The sequence below is a fragment of the Hyla sarda genome, chromosome 3 (assembly GCF_029499605.1).
Source record: "Hyla sarda isolate aHylSar1 chromosome 3, aHylSar1.hap1, whole genome shotgun sequence".
Taxonomy (NCBI): Eukaryota; Metazoa; Chordata; class Amphibia; order Anura; family Hylidae; genus Hyla; species Hyla sarda.
In genome coordinates, this window is record NC_079191.1 from 423,672,054 (window position 1) to 423,690,171 (window position 18,118).

The 18,118-nt window shown below is 43.8% G+C and overlaps 1 protein-coding gene across 7 annotated transcripts in view; it reads left to right on the top strand.

Annotated features, from left to right (window-relative positions):
• Nucleotides 1-18,118, top strand: part of MARK1 (microtubule affinity regulating kinase 1) — a 180,425-nt gene that overhangs the window by 77,504 nt on the left and 84,803 nt on the right. The window lies entirely within an intron of this gene.

The following is an 18,118-nucleotide window of genomic DNA, read 5'->3' on the forward strand; positions in this document are numbered from 1 at the left end:
GAACATTGACTTAAAGGTGGTTTGCATTAGGGCTGGGCGGTATACCGGTTCATACCGAATACCGAAATTTTTGGGCTGCATGATATGAATTTTTCCCATACCGCAATACCAGTTTGGCCCCTCCCTCTTGGGAATGAATTGTCAGCCCAGCGCAGCGCTGTCCCCACGTCGGGGAACTAATCATACATGACCCGCCAGCGCTGTTCTACTCCCCCCACCAAATCATGTTACCTGCGAGTGCTGTTCTGCTCCCCCCCAATTAATTATCAGCCCAGCGGGGTAATACTCACATATGTCACCCGCAAGCACTGCGCCCCTCCGTACGCCAGTGGTCTCCAACCTGCGGGCCCCCAGATGTTTCAAAACTACAACTCCCAGCATTGGCTGTCCGGACATGCTTGGAGTTGTAGTTTTGCAACAGCTGGAAGTCCGCAGGTTTGAGACCTCTACTGTGCGCTGTATCCCTATGCCCGGGCTGCAAAAGATAAAGAAAATAAACTTTAACTTACCTACGTCGGCCTTACGCTGGGGACTGGAACGTCGGACAGCCGTCAGCCTATCACCGGCCGGAGCGATGTTCCGCCCCGGCCAGTGATAGGCTTAGCCCACTGTCATGTAAGGTGCTCTGGCCAGCTTCTTACATGACAGTGGGCTCAGCCTATCACTGGCCGGGGCAGGACATCGCTACGGCCGATGATAGGCTGAGGGCTGTCCGACGTTCCAGTCCCCAGCGTAAGGCCGACGTAGGTAAGTTAGTTTATTTTCTTTATCTTTTGTAGCCCGGGCATAGGTATACAGGGTACAACAGTGGTCTCCAACCTGCGGACCTCCAGCTGTTGCAAAACTACAACTCCCAGCATGGGAGTTGTAGTTTTGCAACATCTGGGGGCCCGCAGGTTGGAGACCACTGGCGTACAGTGAGTTCCAGCGCCGGCAGCCCCCAACAAAGAGGAGGAGGGCAGTGCTTGTGGGTGACATATGTGAGTAGTACCCGCTGGGCTGATAATTAATTGAGGGGGAGCAGAACAGCGCTGGCGGGTAACATGATTTGGGGGGGGGGGAGCAGAAGAGCTCTAGCGGGTCACATGATTTGGCGGGGGTTGAAAGAAATACCGTGTTATACCATGGAACCGCCATAAGTTACAAAAATACAGTGATACACATTTTTGGTCATACCGGCCACCTCTAGTTGGCATATTCATTTTCTTCACGTGCCCCCGGAGGGCGCAGTGTAATTGCGCATGCACTGGGCCCTCTCCACTCCCGACTTCTGTAGCGAGGGCCCAAAGCAGGCACCGTTACACTGCGCAGAGCTCTCTCCGGGGATGCAGAGCTCGCATGTCATCAGGACGTGAGAGTTGTGTAAAATCTTGTTGGACTCCAGTTCACCTACACAATCACCCAGTATATTGGGTTTAGTGTGGGTGAACTGGCCGACAGTTTTCCTTTTAAATGAGCCCCCTGGCAATCTGCAAATCTTCCATTATACCGGACTTTGGGAAGTGAATGGCAGCGTAAGTCTGCGAGCTCCCATCGTATGAATGTACTCCGAGGGTCTGTTCACGCGTGCAGTGTCCTGCACATAATTGATGCGCAGGATTTGAAGCTGCAGATTTGAAGCTGCGTTCAGTCATTTGGTTTGCCATTGAACTATGCAGCATAAAATCTGCAGCTTCCAATATTGTACATGTGAATAGACTCTTAAAGGGGTACTCCGCTGCTCAGCGTTTGGACCAAACTGTTCCAAATGCTGGAGCCGGCACCGGGAGCTCGTGAAGTCACACCCCGCCCGGCCCCCTCATGATGTCACACCCCGCCCCCTCAATGCAAGTCTATGGGAGGGGGCGTGACGGCTGTCACGCCCCCTCCCATAGACTTGCATTGAGGGAGCGGGGCTATTACTTCACAAGCTCCCGGCTCCAGCGTTTGGGACAGTTTGTTCCAAACGCTGAGCCGCGGAGTACCACTTTAAAGTATATATACTACCATACTATGCTGCCACACTTTTGAGTCTGAAATGGACCAATGGTAGTCACGACTAGTGTCAGTGGATCTCGTGTGATTACACTGCGGTATATGTCTGCATAAAGTACCACCAGTTTGCCGACTTATACCATGAACCATTTTCAGGTGTAAACATAGCCTAATACATTTTCAAATCCACACCAAAACCTGCACTATTTGCAGATTTTGGTTCAGAAACATTTCAGATTTTCCCCTAAGGGGAAATGAAGATCCACCTGCATATATTTGGTCTGTTTGATGCTTTTATTTTCACTTTAGATAAGTAGCTCAATAGTTTTCTGGCAGCTGCTTATCTTCCCCTGTTGTATTGTAATAACATGGAAGGAACCCAGTGCGCTCTAAAAGAAATACATAAATAACTGGCTGAACAAAGTGAGGACTACTATTCAGCTCAGATGAATTTACTCTGTGTGTGTGTTCTGTGATAACGCGAAATTCCCTTAATAGATTTGTCTCAAGTGTGACATGACCACATATGAGGGAGGGGGATACACAATCCTGTCTTGGATCAGTCCATCGTTGTAGGTGGTGACACTGTGCATTGGTTTGGTCCACAGTTATGTAAGGTCAGGACTCGACAAATTTGCTTTGAATTAAGGAGTCAGCAAAAAAAAAAAAAAAGGGGGTGGGGCACGAGGTGCCACAAAAATGAGGGTAACTGGTGGTGCAGCATACTGCTGCACCACCAGTTACCCTCATTCCTGCGGCACCGCGTGCCCCACCCCCTTTTTTTATTTTTTTTGCTGACTCCTAATTTCAAAGAAAAGGGGGACTCCGCCCCTAGACATCTCATCCCCTCTCTCCGTGCAGCTCCTGGCATTCTAAACACTATGTTTAGAACACTGGGTTCTCGCATTTGGAGACCTTACATCATGCCACACCCCCTCATGATATCACACCACACCCCCTCCATTCATGTCTATGGGAGGGGCGTGACGTCCCCTCCCAAAGACATGAATGGAGGGGGCGTGACGTCACGTCTCCCGCCGCAGGAACCCAGCGTTCTTAAAGTAGTACTCTGGTGCATTTTTTTTAACCCTCTGTTCCCGGGCTCCCAAGCGAAACAAAACAAACTTTAACTTACCTTCCTAAGTTCCCGCATTGCGCTGATATCTATGTCCCTTTCTCCGGTCCCCGACTTCTTCCGCTTCCTGTAAGTCGAAGAGTCACTTGACGCTCAGCAGATCACCGGCCGCAGCAGTGTCCCCCTGCGGCCGGTGATACACTGAGCGTCACGTGACTCTTCGACTTACAGGAAGCGGAAGAAGTCGGGGACCGGAGAACGGGACACCGATATCCGTGCAACGGGGGGAACGTAGAAAGGTGAGTTAGTTTGTTTTGTTTTGCTTGGCAGCCCAGGACCGGAGTAGTTCTTTACCATACTGTTTAGAATGCTGGGTGCTGCGTGGAGATTGCAGGAGAGACCCCCGCAATCAGACATCTTAGGGGATAAGATGTCTAGGAGTGGAGTACCGCTTTATTCATCAATATTCACTGCTCCTCTGATTACGTGTGACTCAGCAGCCGCGGGAGCCGCATCATCATGGTGCTGAGGAGCAGAGAATATTAATAAAGGGGGCGGACGAAATATCCAGGAGATAAAGACATTAATGTTGCTAAAAGACCAATAGGAATTCCTCCATTGCTGACTTCTCAGAAGTAGCATCTATACAGTTTGCTGCATATCTTTTAAATGGCTGCACGGAATGGGGTCAGAGAAGCATAGTTAGAAAGACCCCCAAACAATACTGACACATTTCTGGCCATTTAGGTGCCTAGGAAAGCTGTGTGAGACAGCCAGACCCTGTAATGACTCCTGGCCCTGTAATAACGTGTTCTTGAACATCGCTAATCATTGATCAGAAACACAACACACATAAGCCTTTTCTATATATTGTGTGGGCGGCGCATGGGGGCCCCATGATTCTCTATTGTTCAGGGGCCCCATAAGTTGTCAGTCCACCCCTGTACATGTGCCAACTGGGCAGGAGCAGGCTGCAGAGCAGGATCCGGGTGTACATCTCCCCCCCGACTTCCACATTGTTGCTCCCCCCAGCACTAGCATGGCTGTCTAGTATGGCCGCCTCCTGTCTCCCTCGCTCCTGATGACAGCCTTTCCTGCAGGTTGGGAGGATACACAGTGACTGAGGCCAGGATACACCCTCAGCTACCGCTCCTTTCTGGCCATGCTGCAGCCTTATGCATTCATGAGGTGTCACAAGAGCCTCCAAATGAGAGGACGCGGGAGGAGCTACTGCTTGCCGCCACCAGGAGCAGCACAGAGCAACGTCCTTCTTGGCACAGGTGGCTCAACGCTAGATTAAAAGGGGATACATCAGACACCTGATCTAATTGCTATACCCCCGCCAATGCTCGGGCTAACAAACACCAAGGCACCAGGATGAAATTTTCAATGGCCATGGTGACCTGGCAATATATTCAAAGATCTGGATCAGCTCACCATGAAATCCAAGTGTCCATAAATCCAGCACAACCGTTCCTCATGGAAGCTCAAGGCTGGGTCCTCAGGTGGATCAATCAATGGAAATGAAAGTAGACTTCCGGCTCCCAACACGGGTAAAATCAGATTTTTATTCCAACGATGATTAAAATAAAAGTGCAGCATAACACAAAATACAATAAAAACACACAAACGAAGCGCACCTGTGCGTTTCGTTTGTGTGTTTTTATTGTATTTTGTGTTATGCTGCATTTGGATTTCATTCATCGTTGGAATAAAATCGGATTTTACCCGTGTTGGGAGCCGGAAGTCTACTTTTATTTCCATGGTGACCTGGCGCCTGGGATTTGTGGAGCCCTGGCTAAGAGACAGGTAGGAGTCAAGACGAGCTGAAGAATGTTAAGAAGAAAAGGCATTTGGGCTCCAAAAAAAAATTTAAATTTCCTGAAAAACATCTTTTAAGAGCCGCCCATGCCCTTAACCTTAGGTTCTTATAAGGCTTGTCCAGTTTGGGCAATTCCTCTCCTCTACACAGGTTGACGAGCTGACAATTCAGGAGAGAAGTCTCCTTGCTGGGTCTTCCCACGACCATCTGTTATCGTCAGAAGGAGGATCCAGCCCGTCCTTGTATTCCATGCAGTCTCACGGCAGGAGTAATGCTGTAGTACATGGCCCCCATTGAGATAATCCTGCTTCCCCAGAGGGAGAGTAGTAGCCCCTTCAGTATCTTTCTAATAAAATGAGATCCCCCAGCAGGACACCTCCTCCCCGCCTAGAGATGTAAAATGTATGAAAATGTTATATCCATGGGGGGGGGCAAAAAAACTGGTGTTATTCCGGAAATTTTTTTATTTTTTTGGGAAAAATTGATAATTATGTAGGGTGGAGTAGTTTTACAAATTTTAAAGCCTTTTTGTTACACTGGGAACATAAAATGCAGTGTATATGTATATACAGCTTAAAGGAGCACTGCAGTCTTAGACACTAATCCCCTATCCGCAGGACCCCCCCCCCCGCGCAATCTCCTGAATGGGGACCCGGCATCGCCACGGCTAATGCGTGTGTTGTCAACCTCACTGAGGACGACTACACACCCCCTCCATACAGCTCTATGGGAGGAGGCGGGGATGCACGAAATCTGCATCTTCACCTTTTTCCATAGAGATACATGGAGGGGGCTTGTAGGCAAGCCGGGGCCCCGCTCGGGAGATTGCAGGGGTCCCAGCATTTGGACCCCCCACGGTCAAACACTAATCCCCTATCAGCAGGATAGGGGATAAGTGTTTGACCACGGGGAGGTCCAAACGCTGGAACCCTCGTGACCTCCTGTAAGTGTCTATGGCTGCAGATCTCCTTTAATCTGTAAATAATAAACAAGATTAGCTTTTTAGTGTACGGTCCCACATAGCGCTTACCCATCATATTTCACGCTGCGCAAAATCTGCTGCATATTGTCCGATCAGCATACACACAGGGCTGCCGCTGGGTAGCCTTCTTTGTATGCTGAGCGGAGAATGCACAGCCTGAAGACGCTGCGTAAGCGCTATGTGGGACCGTACACTAAAACTTTATTTTTGCTACAAATGCAACAAGCTTCACACTGAGCTTTAAAATCGGAGCTGTCCGTTTAAAAAAATTAAAGAAAATTGAGAGGAGCAAAGACACAAAATATATATACATATTAATTATCATTATAAAAGAATATATTCCATATATATATTCCATAAGATTTTTTTCCCCAGGCCTTTCCATCTCTATTCCAAACCTTTTACTACTAAGGCTGTTCTCAAAGGGAAAAAAAAAGGCTATTTTATAGTTTTTTTTAAATCTGATCAATACAACATGGAATACTCCTCCGAAAAACATCCAAAGGATGGGAGAAAAGATGTCTGATCGCAGGGGTCTTGCCGATGGGACCCCTGTAATCTCAGCCATGCCCCTACAGCCGCCACGCCCCCTCCATTCATATCTATGGAGGGGACATGAATAGAGGGGACGTGGCTTGACGTCAAACGCAGAAGCTCCAATCTTCTGTGTTCCGGACACCGCCACTGCCAACCCAGAGATTGCGGGGGGTCCCCTTTGGATAGGAAATAAAATGTTATTTTTTTTTTTTTTTTTTTTGCCTGAGTACCCCTTTTTTATTTTATTTTTTTAATCAACTGGTGCCAGAAAGTTAAACAGATTTGTAAATTACTACTATTAAAAAATCTTAATCCTTCCAGTACTTATTAGCTGCTGAATACTACAGAGGTAATTATTTTCTTTTTGGAAAACAGAGCTCTCTGCTGACATCACAACCACAGTGCTCTCTGCTGACATCTCTGTCCATTTTAGGAACTGTTCAGAGCAGCATTTTTTTGCTATGGGGATTTACTCCTACTCTGGACAGTTCCTAAAATGGACAGAGATGTCAGCAGAGAGCACTGTGGTCATGTCAGCAGAGAGCACTGTGCTCGTGATATCAGAAAGTTAAACAAATTTGTACATTACTTCTATTAAAAAATCTTAATCCTTCCAGTAGTTATCAGCTGCTATATATTGCACAGGAAGTTTTTTTCCTTTTTTTTTATTTCCTTTTTATCTCATCACAGTGCTCTCTGCTGACATCGCTGTCCATTTTAAGAACTTTCCAGAGTAGGAGAAAATCCCCATAACCAACATATGCTGCTCTGGACAGTTCCTAAAATGGACAGAGGTGTCAGCAGAGAGCACTGTGCTCGTGATATCAGCAGAGATCTGTGTTCCAAAAAGAAAATAATTTCCTCTGTAGTATTCAGCAGCTAATAAGTACTGGAAGGATTAATATTTTTTTATAGAAGTAATTTACAAATCTGATTAACTTTCTGGCACCAGTTGATTTAAAAAAAAAAAATAAAAATAAAGTACCCCTATAAAACACCTCTGGATGGAAATGGGAAAATGACCTTTGTAAAGGTAAGCGTGCAATCACACTATGGAATTTCCACATAGAGATCACCACTAGGACCGTGCGGACATGACCCGTTCCTGTTGACATCATTGCAGTCCGGCTGGGATTCCACCGAAAGAATGAACATCTTCGTTATTTTAGCAGGTGTGGGGTCCGGAAGTTCCTGGGTCAACATAAAACCCATTTACACCAATGTTTTCTTCACGCAGGGGAATTCTTCTTGGATATTCCGTAGTGTGGATAGAACTCGCCCTGTGTAATCCCATGTCCACCCCGCACTGTTCAGCTATGCATATTTTTGGAAAAATCGGTTTGGGAACTGTCTCTTGTAAAACTAGTTTTAACTAAACACTTTACCTCTGGCTGCAGATTAGCCGACTTAAGAACAAAAAGATTGGCATGTTGAAATGCAACATTCCGATAACCCTCCCCCTACATTTTTTTCGTGTGGGGGGAGGGGGAGAACTCCATACACATGAGATCAGTGGTCTCCAAACTGTGACCCATTGGCTGTCCGGGCTTGCAGAGAGTTGTAGTTTTGCAACATCTAGAGGGCCACAGTTTGGAGACCACTCTGCATTAGCTGGTCCTGCTAAAATTGGCAAGTTCAACTTACCTTTATCTAACCTCTTTTTTAAAGGGGTTCTCCTGTGCCCCAGTCTTCCGAACATCTGGTCCAGAAGGCTTGGAGCAGCGACTGTGATGTCACCGCCACGCCCCCACGTGATGTCACACCACACCCCCTCCATTGATGTCTATGGGAGGGGGCGTGTCACCCCCTCCCATAGACATCAATGGAGGGGGTGTGGCCATGACGTTATGACCACTGCCGCTACTCCCAGCCTTTTGAACCGGATGTTCAGAAGGCTGGGGCACGGGAGAACCCCTTTAATTGCTACTACTTTTGCTATCATTTATGGCCCTTTTTGTAATTTTAGTGTTTATTTACTTGTTTTAGGATGCACATTTTGCGTATTCCTGACCTACAACACGGTCTTCATTTTGCAGTCCCTTCCCCAATGTTGGCATGCATACCAGGCCCAGTTGGTGGTGTTACGTCTCATGCTGAGAAGCAGCATTTCGGGCTGGATTAAAGTGTGGGGGAAGGTTGATTAATCAAACTGTTTAATATAAGTCACCGCTCGATGAATCAGTCAGATCAACAGCGTGGTGATATAAATAAAACTAAGGGCCCTCGACGCGCTCGCTGACCGCAAAGCAGAGTGTAAATGTATTAAAGGGGTACTCCACTGGAAAACATTCCAAAATCAACTGGTCCAAGAAAGTTAAACAGATTTGTAAATTACTTCTGGTAAAAAAAAATCTTCATCCTTCCAGGACTTATCAGCTGTGTTATGATCCACATGAAGTTCTTTTCTTTTTGAATTTCCTTTCTGCCGGACCACAGTGCTCTCTGCTGACACCTCTGTCCATTTTAGGAACTGTCCAGAGCAGGATAGGGATTTGCTCCTACTGTGGACAGTTCCTAAAATGGACAGAGGTGTCAGCAAGAGAGCACTGTGGTCAGGCAGAAAGGAAATTCAAAAAGAGAAGAACTTCCTGTGGAGAATACAGCAGCTAAGTACTGAAAGGATTAAGATTTTTTTAATAGAAAGTTAAAACAGAATTGTAAATGACATCTGGCACTAGTTGATTTTAAAGAAAATGTTTTCCAGTGGAGTACCCCTTTAATACAACGATCAGTAATTTTGTGCTCAAATTTATTATATTTTTGGACATCCGGGTGTGTGTTCAGAAACCCTTTATGGTGCAAAATGTAGAACACAGAGCAGTCCTATAATATCACAAGCTGCTTTGTCCAAAGACTCTGTGGAGGAGGGGAAGCTATAAGCCCCACCCACGAGGAGCATTCACTTTGTATAAATCAGGCCATCTCTCTTATCTGACTGGCAGAGAAGGTTCCCTTGACTTTTTTTTGTTTTGTGTATCGCCTTGCGCCACCTTTTATTAGCTATTTTTGGGCCAGTCAGTGTTGCATTCATACTATAAAGGAAGTCTGTCTCTTTCACATTGAAAAAAAGTTAAAATAGAACGTTGGTCTCTTTAGGCTTCTTCTTCTTCCCTATTAATAGATTCTTATTACCAACTCCTTATCCTAAAGATCTGGGAAGAATCAGCTTTTATAAAAATCTCCCAATCTGGGCCATAGCCTGCCCATCACCTTACTGCTTCCAAAATGTCATTTCATTACTTAGGGATTCAGATCTATCTGGGCACCATGCCCGGACTGTAGTCGTGAAAGCGTTATTGAGTCTTCGTACAGGTTGTACATTTCTTTAGTCAGCCTGAAAACTCTCTGCCTTTCATATGCAAGGCATACTGTACTATTTTTCCATTTCTTGAGCCTAGGGGATAAGATGTCTGATCGCGGGGGGTCCCACCGCTGGGGACCCCTGTGATCTCCCTGTGATGTCACGGCCATGCCCCCCCTCAGTGCAAGTCTAAAAAAGTTTTTCAAATCAACTGGTGCCAGAAAGTTGTACAGATTTGTAAATTACTTCTATTTAAAAATCTTAATCCTTCCAGTACTTATCAGCTGCTTATACTACAGAAGAAGTTATTTTCTTTTTGAATTTCTTTTCTGTCTGAGCACAGTGCTCTCTGCTGACACCTTTGTCCATGTCAGGAACTGTCCAGAGCAGGAGAGGTTTTCTATGGGTGTTTGTATTGTGGACAGTTCCTGATAGAGACGAGCGAACTTACAGTAAATTCGATTCGTCACGAACTTCTCGGCTCGGCAGTTGATGACTTTTCCTGCATAAATTAGTTCAGCTTTCCGGTGCTCCGGTGGGCTGGAAAAGGTGGATAAAGTCCTAGGAAAGAGTCTCCTAGGACTGTATCCACCTTTTCCAGCCCACGGGAGCACCTGAAAGCTGAACTAATTTATGCAGGATACGTCATCAACTGCCGAGCCGAGAAGTTCGTGACGAATCGAATTTACTGTAAGTTCGCTCATCTCTAACAGGAACTGTCCAGAATACAAAGCAAACACCCATAGAAAACCTCTCCTGCTCTGGACAGTTCCTGACATGGACAGAGGTGTCAGCAGAGATAACTGTGGTCAGACAGAAAGGAAATTCAAAAAGAAAATAACTTCCTGTGGAGCATACAGCAGCTGATAAGTAATGGAAGGATTAAGATTTTTATATAGAAGTAGTTTACAAATCTATTTTTAACTTTCTGGCACCAATGGATTCAAAATTTTTAATGGTCTATGGCAGTGGTCTTCAACCTTACGGACCTCCAGATGTTGCAAAACTACAACTCCCAGCATGCCTGGACAGCCGTAGGCTGTCCAGGCATGCTGGGAGTTGTAGTTTTGCAACATCTGGAGGTCCGCAGGTTGGAGACCACTGGTCTATGGTCTATTCACACGTACAGTATTCTGCGCACGTTTGATGCTCAGGATTTTCTGCTTCAGATTTCAATGTAAACGGAAGGACTGAACACCGCTTCAAATCTGCACAGAATACTGTACGTGTGAATAGAAGAAAAAATAGCCAGCACAACAACCTAATACACAGGTGCCCGCTGCTGTGGCAAATACAAAATGTACAAAAAAGAAAGTTGCAACAGCACTCTTGGTCAAAAAATGGAGGCTCGTAGCGCACTTTTCGATCAAAATGTTTCCCCCCCCAATCCACCACGCGGAGGTGACCTCATATAGGATGGGACCCTAACATGATAACTCACCTCTGCTGTGCATATAGCCTCTGACTGTGTGACATGTTGGATCAGCCATTGACTAAACCACCTCCAGTCTGAGAGGGGGCGGCGTTAAGAGCCTCCATTTTTTGACCAAGAGTGCTGCTGCAACTTTCTTTTTTGTACACGTGTGAATAGACCCTTAATGTCCGGGGGCCTGTAGCGGCCATATAGTCCGTCTCTATGGTCTGCACATCATTGGTTTTATGCTGGAGAAGAGCTATTTGCATTGTGTACCGTAACCGATATAGTACACTGTGGTCCCAGGCTTTGTCTGCTCAGTAGAGTGGACTTTAGGAGAAGCATTTCTAATAAAATGAAGGAAGCTTTCTCCGTCCTGCTAAATTATTCACGGCGCCTTCCATTAGCAAAGGAGCAATATTGAGCGGAGTGGAATGGTTCTAGATGGTCCTCCAGGGAACTATTGTTAAGACATTGCGGATAGCCAAGGTTGTCCGGCCAAGAAGAACACCAGGAGCCTTTAGCTAAGAGTTCCATTCCCCGTCTCCTGTACGATCTGAGGTCACTACACCGCCTACAGGACAATGAGTACATAGTATAGGTATATCCTACTGAAAACCCGTCTTATCTTTATTTATGTGTAATTGTTCTCTTTTATCAGCCACTTCAGTTATATTCTTGTATATAGTAGCAGTATTATAGTAGTTATATTCTTGTATATAGGAGGCAGTATTATAGTAGTTATATTCTTGTATATAGGAGGCAGTATTATAGTAGTTATATTCTTGTATATAGGAGCAGTATTATAGTAGTTATATTCTTGTATATAGTAGCAGTATTATAGTAGTTATATTCTTGTATATAGGAGCAGTATTATAGTAGTTATATTCTTGTATATAGGAGCAGTATTATAGTAGTTATATTCTTGTATATAGTAGCAGTATTATAGTAGTTATATTCTTGTATATAGGAAGCAGTATTATAGTAGTTATATTCTTGTATATAGGAGCAGTATTATAGTAGTTATATTCTTGTATATAGCAGGCAGTATTATAGTAGTTATATTCTTGTATATAGGGGCAGTATTATAGTAGTTATATTCTTGTATATAGGAGCAGTATTATAGTAGTTATATTCTTGTATATAGCAGACAGTATTATAGTAGTTATATTCTTGTATATAGGAGCAGTATTATAGTAGTTATATTCTTGTATATAGGAGCAGTGTTATAGTAGTTATATTCTTGTATATAGGGGCAGTATTATAGTAGTTATATTCTTGTATATAGGAGCAGTATTATAGTAGTTATATTCTTGTATATAGGATCAGTATTACAGTAGTTATATTCTTGTATATAGGAGCAGTATTATAGTAGTTATATTCTTGTATAAAGGAGCAGTATTATAGTAGTTATATTCTTGTATATAGGGGCAGTATTATAGTAGTTATATTCTGTATACAGTAGCAGTATTATAGTAGTTATATTCTTGTATATAGGGAGCAGTATTATAGTAGTTATATTCTTGTATATAGTAGCAGTATTATAGTAGTTATATTCTTGTATATAGGAGCAGTATTATAGTAGTTATATTCTTGCATATAGGAGCAGTATTATAGTAGTTATATTCTTGTATATGGGAGCATTATTATAGTAGTTATATTCTTGCATATATATATAGGAGCAGTATTATAGTAGTCATATTATTGTATATTGGAGCAGTATTATGGTAGTTATATTATTGTATATAGGAGCAGTATTATAGTAGTTATATTCTTGTATATAGGAGCAGTATTATAGTAGTTATATTCTTGTATATAGCAGACAGTATTATAGTAGTTATATTCTTGTATATAGGAGCAGTATTATAGTAGTTATATTCTTGTATATAGGAGCAGTATTATAGTAGTTATATTCTTGTATATAGGGGCAGTATTATAGTAGTTATATTATTGTATATAGGATCAGTATTACAGTAGTTATATTCTTGTATATAGGAGCAGTATTATAGTAGTTATATTCTTGTATATAGGATCAGTATTACAGTAGTTATATTCTTGTATATAGGAGGCAGTATTATAGTAGTTATATTCTTGTATATAGGAGCAGTATTATAGTAGTTATATTCTTGTATATAGGAGGCAGTATTATAGTAGTTATATTCTTGTATATAGAAGCAGTATTATAGTAATTATATTCTTGTATATAGGAGGCAGTATTATAGTAGTTATATTCTTGTATATAGGAGCAGTATTATAGTAGTTATGTTCTTGTATATAGGGGCAGTATTATAGTAGTTATATTCTTGTATATAGGAGCAGTATTATAGTAGTTATATTCTTGTATATAGGAGCAGTATTATAGTAGTTATATTCTTGTATATAGGAGGCAGTATTATAGTAGTTATATTCTTGTACATAGGAGCAGTATTATAGTAGTTATATTCTTGTATATAGGAGCAGTATTATAGTAGTTATATTCTTGTATATAGGAGGCAGTATTATAGTAGTTATATTCTTGTATATAGGAGCAGTATTATAGTAATTATATTCTTGTATATAGGAGGCAGTATTATAGTAGTTATATTCTTGTATATAGGGGCAGTATTATAGTAGTTATATTCTGTATACAGTAGCAGTATTATAGTAGTTATATTCTTGTATATAGGGAGCAGTATTATAGTAGTTATATTCTTGTATATAGTAGCAGTATTATAGTAGTTATATTCTTGTATATAGGAGCAGTATTATAGTAGTTATATTCTTGCATATAGGAGCAGTATTATAGTAGTTATATTCTTGTATATAGGGGCAGTATTATAGTAGTTATATTCTTGTATATAGGAGCAGTATTATAGTAGTTATATTCTTGTATATAGGGAGCAGTATTATAGTATAGTATTTTTGAGAAGTGTATGCCCCTCCCCCCTTCCTGTTTCTAATAGATTTGCAATAAGGTATAAAGCTTTTAATAACTATAGGAGCTCTGGATTCTCCTTCTTCATCTCATATTTGTCTGAGCGGCTCCAGCAGATCCTCAGTAAGGGAGCTGACTAGTCTTGATGTTTGTTTTGCTAAAGATTAAAGGGGTACCCCACCCCTAGACATCTTATCTCCTATCCAAAGGATTAGGGATAAGATGTCTGATCGGGGACCCCTGCGATCTCGGCTGTGGCATCCCAGACATCCGGTGCACGGAGCAAACTTCGCTCAGTGCTGGATGACTGGTGATGCGGGGCGGAGGCTCGTGACGTCACGGCCACACCCTGCTCGTGACGTCAAGGCCACACCCTGCTCGTGATGTCACGGCCACACCCTGCTCGTGACGTCACGGCCACATCCTGCTCGTGATGTCACGGCCACACCCTGCTCGTGATGTCACGGCCACACCCTGCTCGTGATGTCACGGCCACACCCTGCTCGTGATGTCACGGCCACACCCTGCTCGTGATGTCACGGCCACACCCTGCTCGTGATGTCACGGCCACACCCTGCTCGTGATGTCACGGCCACACCCTGCTCGTGATGTCACGGCCATGCCCCCTCAATGCAAGTCTATTGGAGGGGGCGCATTTTGTAGTTTGCTTGTGTAGATAGGACCCCTGAACCAAGATTTTATCCCCCGAGGCAGCAGAGGTCATTAGGAGAAGAGTGAGTCAATCCCCTCCCATTACTTTGATTGCTCTATTAGGTAGTTTTTCCCATTAGGTAGGTGCCCCCATATGTGGTTTCCTTTAGTAAGCTGGCACTCCCTATTGGGTAGTACCCTATGGTATGCTGGTGTCCCCTGTAGTTAATATCCTTCAGGAGGTGGTTTGCCCTCTGTAGGTAGGACCCCCATGGGTAGTTTGTGTAGTAGTTTGCCAATGTTAGTAGGACCCCCTCACCAAGATTTATCCCCCATGGCGCTGCCTGCAGCCTAGAGACCTCTTGGCCTAGAATGCAACAGGACACCTGTGGCAGTATTAAAGGGGTACTCCAGTGGAATTATTATTATTTTTTTCAATCAACTGGTGCCAGAAAGTTTAAACAGATTTATACAATACTTCTATTTAAAAACCTTAATCCTTCCAGTACTTTTCAGCTGATGTATGCTCCAGAGGAAGTTGTGTAGTTCTTTCCAGTCTGACCACAGTGCTCTCTGCTGACACCTCTGTCCATGTCAAGAACTGCCCAGAGCAGGATAGGTTTGCTATGGGGATTTGCTTCTACTCTGGACAGTTCCTGACATGGACAGAGGTTTCAGCAGAGAGCACTGTGGTCAGACTGGAAAGAAATTCTAAAAGAAAAGTACTTCCTGTGGAGCATACAGCAGTTTTAAGTTTACTTAAGTTTAAGTAATGGAAGGATTAACATTTTTAAATAGAAGTAATTTACAAATCTGTTTAACTTTCTAGCATGAGTTGATTTAAATAATAAAAATAAAAAAGTTTTCCACTGGAGTACCCCTTTAAGCTACTGGCACCCTAGTGGGTCCCATCGCCATCTTCCCCACCGGACTACCGCAGCACCCCGTTTGTGCAGCACTGATCTATGCCATCTCTGCTTGCACAGTGCAGGTTCATGTCTTTCTGTCACCATAGCGAGGATAATATCGGCCATAAACCCCACACGTCGCAGTCAGTCATTTTCTCCCAGGAGACTATTGGGTTCCTCGCGGCAGGAGAGCTACAGATGGTGACGACAAAAAGGCCCCGGACCTCGCGCATATACTGTCGGATCACACGTAACATTCTTAAATTGGATCTTATGTAGGTGTAAGGGCTTTAAATAGAACAATGCCAAGCCCCCATCGTGTTTGTGTGAGGCGGCACAAAGACTTCAGCTCCTTCCTAGAGACACGTATTATGGTGTACCTTACGTACTGCCGCTGTTAAAGGGGTATTCCATAAAAAAATAAACATTGTTCCTTATATCAACTGGCTCTAGATAGTTGAACAGATTTGTACATTACTTCTATAAAAAAAAAAAAAAATCTTAATCCTACCAGTACTTATCAGCTGCTGAAGTAGAGTTGTTCTTTTCTGTCTAACCACAGTGCTCTCTGCTGACACCTCTGTCTGTCTCGGGAACTGCACAGAGTAGCAGAAAATTCCCGCAGCAAACCTATCCTGCTCTGGACAGTTCCTGAGATAGACAGAGGTGTCAGCAGAGAGCACTGTGGTCAGACAGAAAAGAACAACTCAACTTCAGCAGCTGATAAGTACTGGAAGGATTAAGATTTTTTTTTAATAGAAGTTGATATGATGAAAAATGTTTTTTTTCATGGAATACCCGTTTAACACTTTTACTTGCTAGGTTTTACAACCTAGCGAAGTGGAATTTGGCGAGTAACCCCCCAGTCCTGACATCTGGTGAACCGGTTGCCCTGCCGTTTGCTATGTGCCAGCTCTGTTCGGAACAGCTGTGCCCTGAGTCGTGCCATAACGGGGGTGGGGTGGTGACACTTGACAGGCCGTGCACATTTTATTATTTTTTTTTTACTAGGTCGGAGCCGGAGATGTAGTAATTAGACAGCAGGGACTCTGGATGAGAACATACAGGAAAATGTCACCCAGCCTCGTAACCCGCTATCTGCGCCATTTTATATAGTAGCAGCATTAATGTCAGTGGTTTCCAAACTGTGGCCCTTCAGATGTTGCAAAACTACAACTCCCAGCATGCCCGGACAGCCAACGGCTGTCCGGGCGTGCTGGGAGTTGTAGTTTTGTAACATCTGAAGGGCCACAGTTTGGAGACCTAAGACTTAGGCTATGGAAGATGGTAGATGTATGTGTAACCATATAAAAGTGGCCGCCAGAGTATCTGTAGCAACATTCCAGCCACAGTTCCTACAGGTGGTGCAAAATACTGTGGATTATAGGGTCCAGTAATACTCCCAAGAGTTATAATCCCATTAAAGAGTACCTCTCATGATCTTGTTAAATGTTATAATCCTCCCAGGTCACGGCCCCCATCACGATAAACCACCCCCTGCCTTTATTTTTTTATTAATTTTTAGTTTCCTACCTTGATATTGCTCTGTATTTTCTGCTCAGTCTCCGTCAGATTCACAGACTTTTGAAGGGGTGTTCCCCAGCAGGAGTGACATCATCTGAAGCCATACAGGGGAGAACTTCCTCCCTCACTCTGCTACACACAGCCCAGAGCAGTTCAGTGTGAGATGAGCTATGATAGGATAAGGCTGCACCCCCCCGCAGCATCCCAGACTTCATTTCCTGATTTTGGACTTCTACCAGGCCAGTTGGAGTCCAAAATATGTGCAAAAGATGGGGGGAAATGTGTTCTGGACAAGTTGGGAGACACCTAGTGGCAGCTTTGTTTTTTTAAACACAAAATATGGAAAACTTCATTTTAAACTTCACTTCATTGAAAAAGAATCCTGTGTGATCTGAAATGTTGCTATGCTATTGATATGAAATGAATAAACTTTTTTGCACCTTGGATTATTTTATGGAGTGCTGCACCATTTGTTTGGATGGATTAACTATGGGACTCTAATCAAGTTCTTTGGGAGCTGGCACCCAACTGTCTTTTCTTAAGCTACAGGCTAAGTAGTGCTGCAAAGAACTTTTTTGCTTTTGGATATATATATATGTGTGTATATGTATGTATATATACAGTAACCCCCCGACCTACGATGGCCCCGACATATGATCAAATCGACATACGATGGCCTCTCAGAGGCCATCGCATGTCTATGTCAGCATCGACATACGATGCTTTTATATGTCGGGGCCATCGCATTAACTGCTATCCGACAGCGCAAAATGCTTAAGCTGCTGTCGGATAGCAGTTTAAGCATCCCAGACAGGTTCACTTACCTATTCCCGCTGCTCCGGGTCCACTTTGTGATCCTCTGGCGTTTTCTGCATCTTTTCCGGGGTCCGGGCCTCGCTTTCTGGCGTCGTTATTACGTCGCTGCACGTGCCGTCCCGGCGCCACAACGTAATAACGTCACCAGAAAGCGAGGCCCGGACACCGGAGAAGATGCGGAAGAAGCCGGATGATCCCGA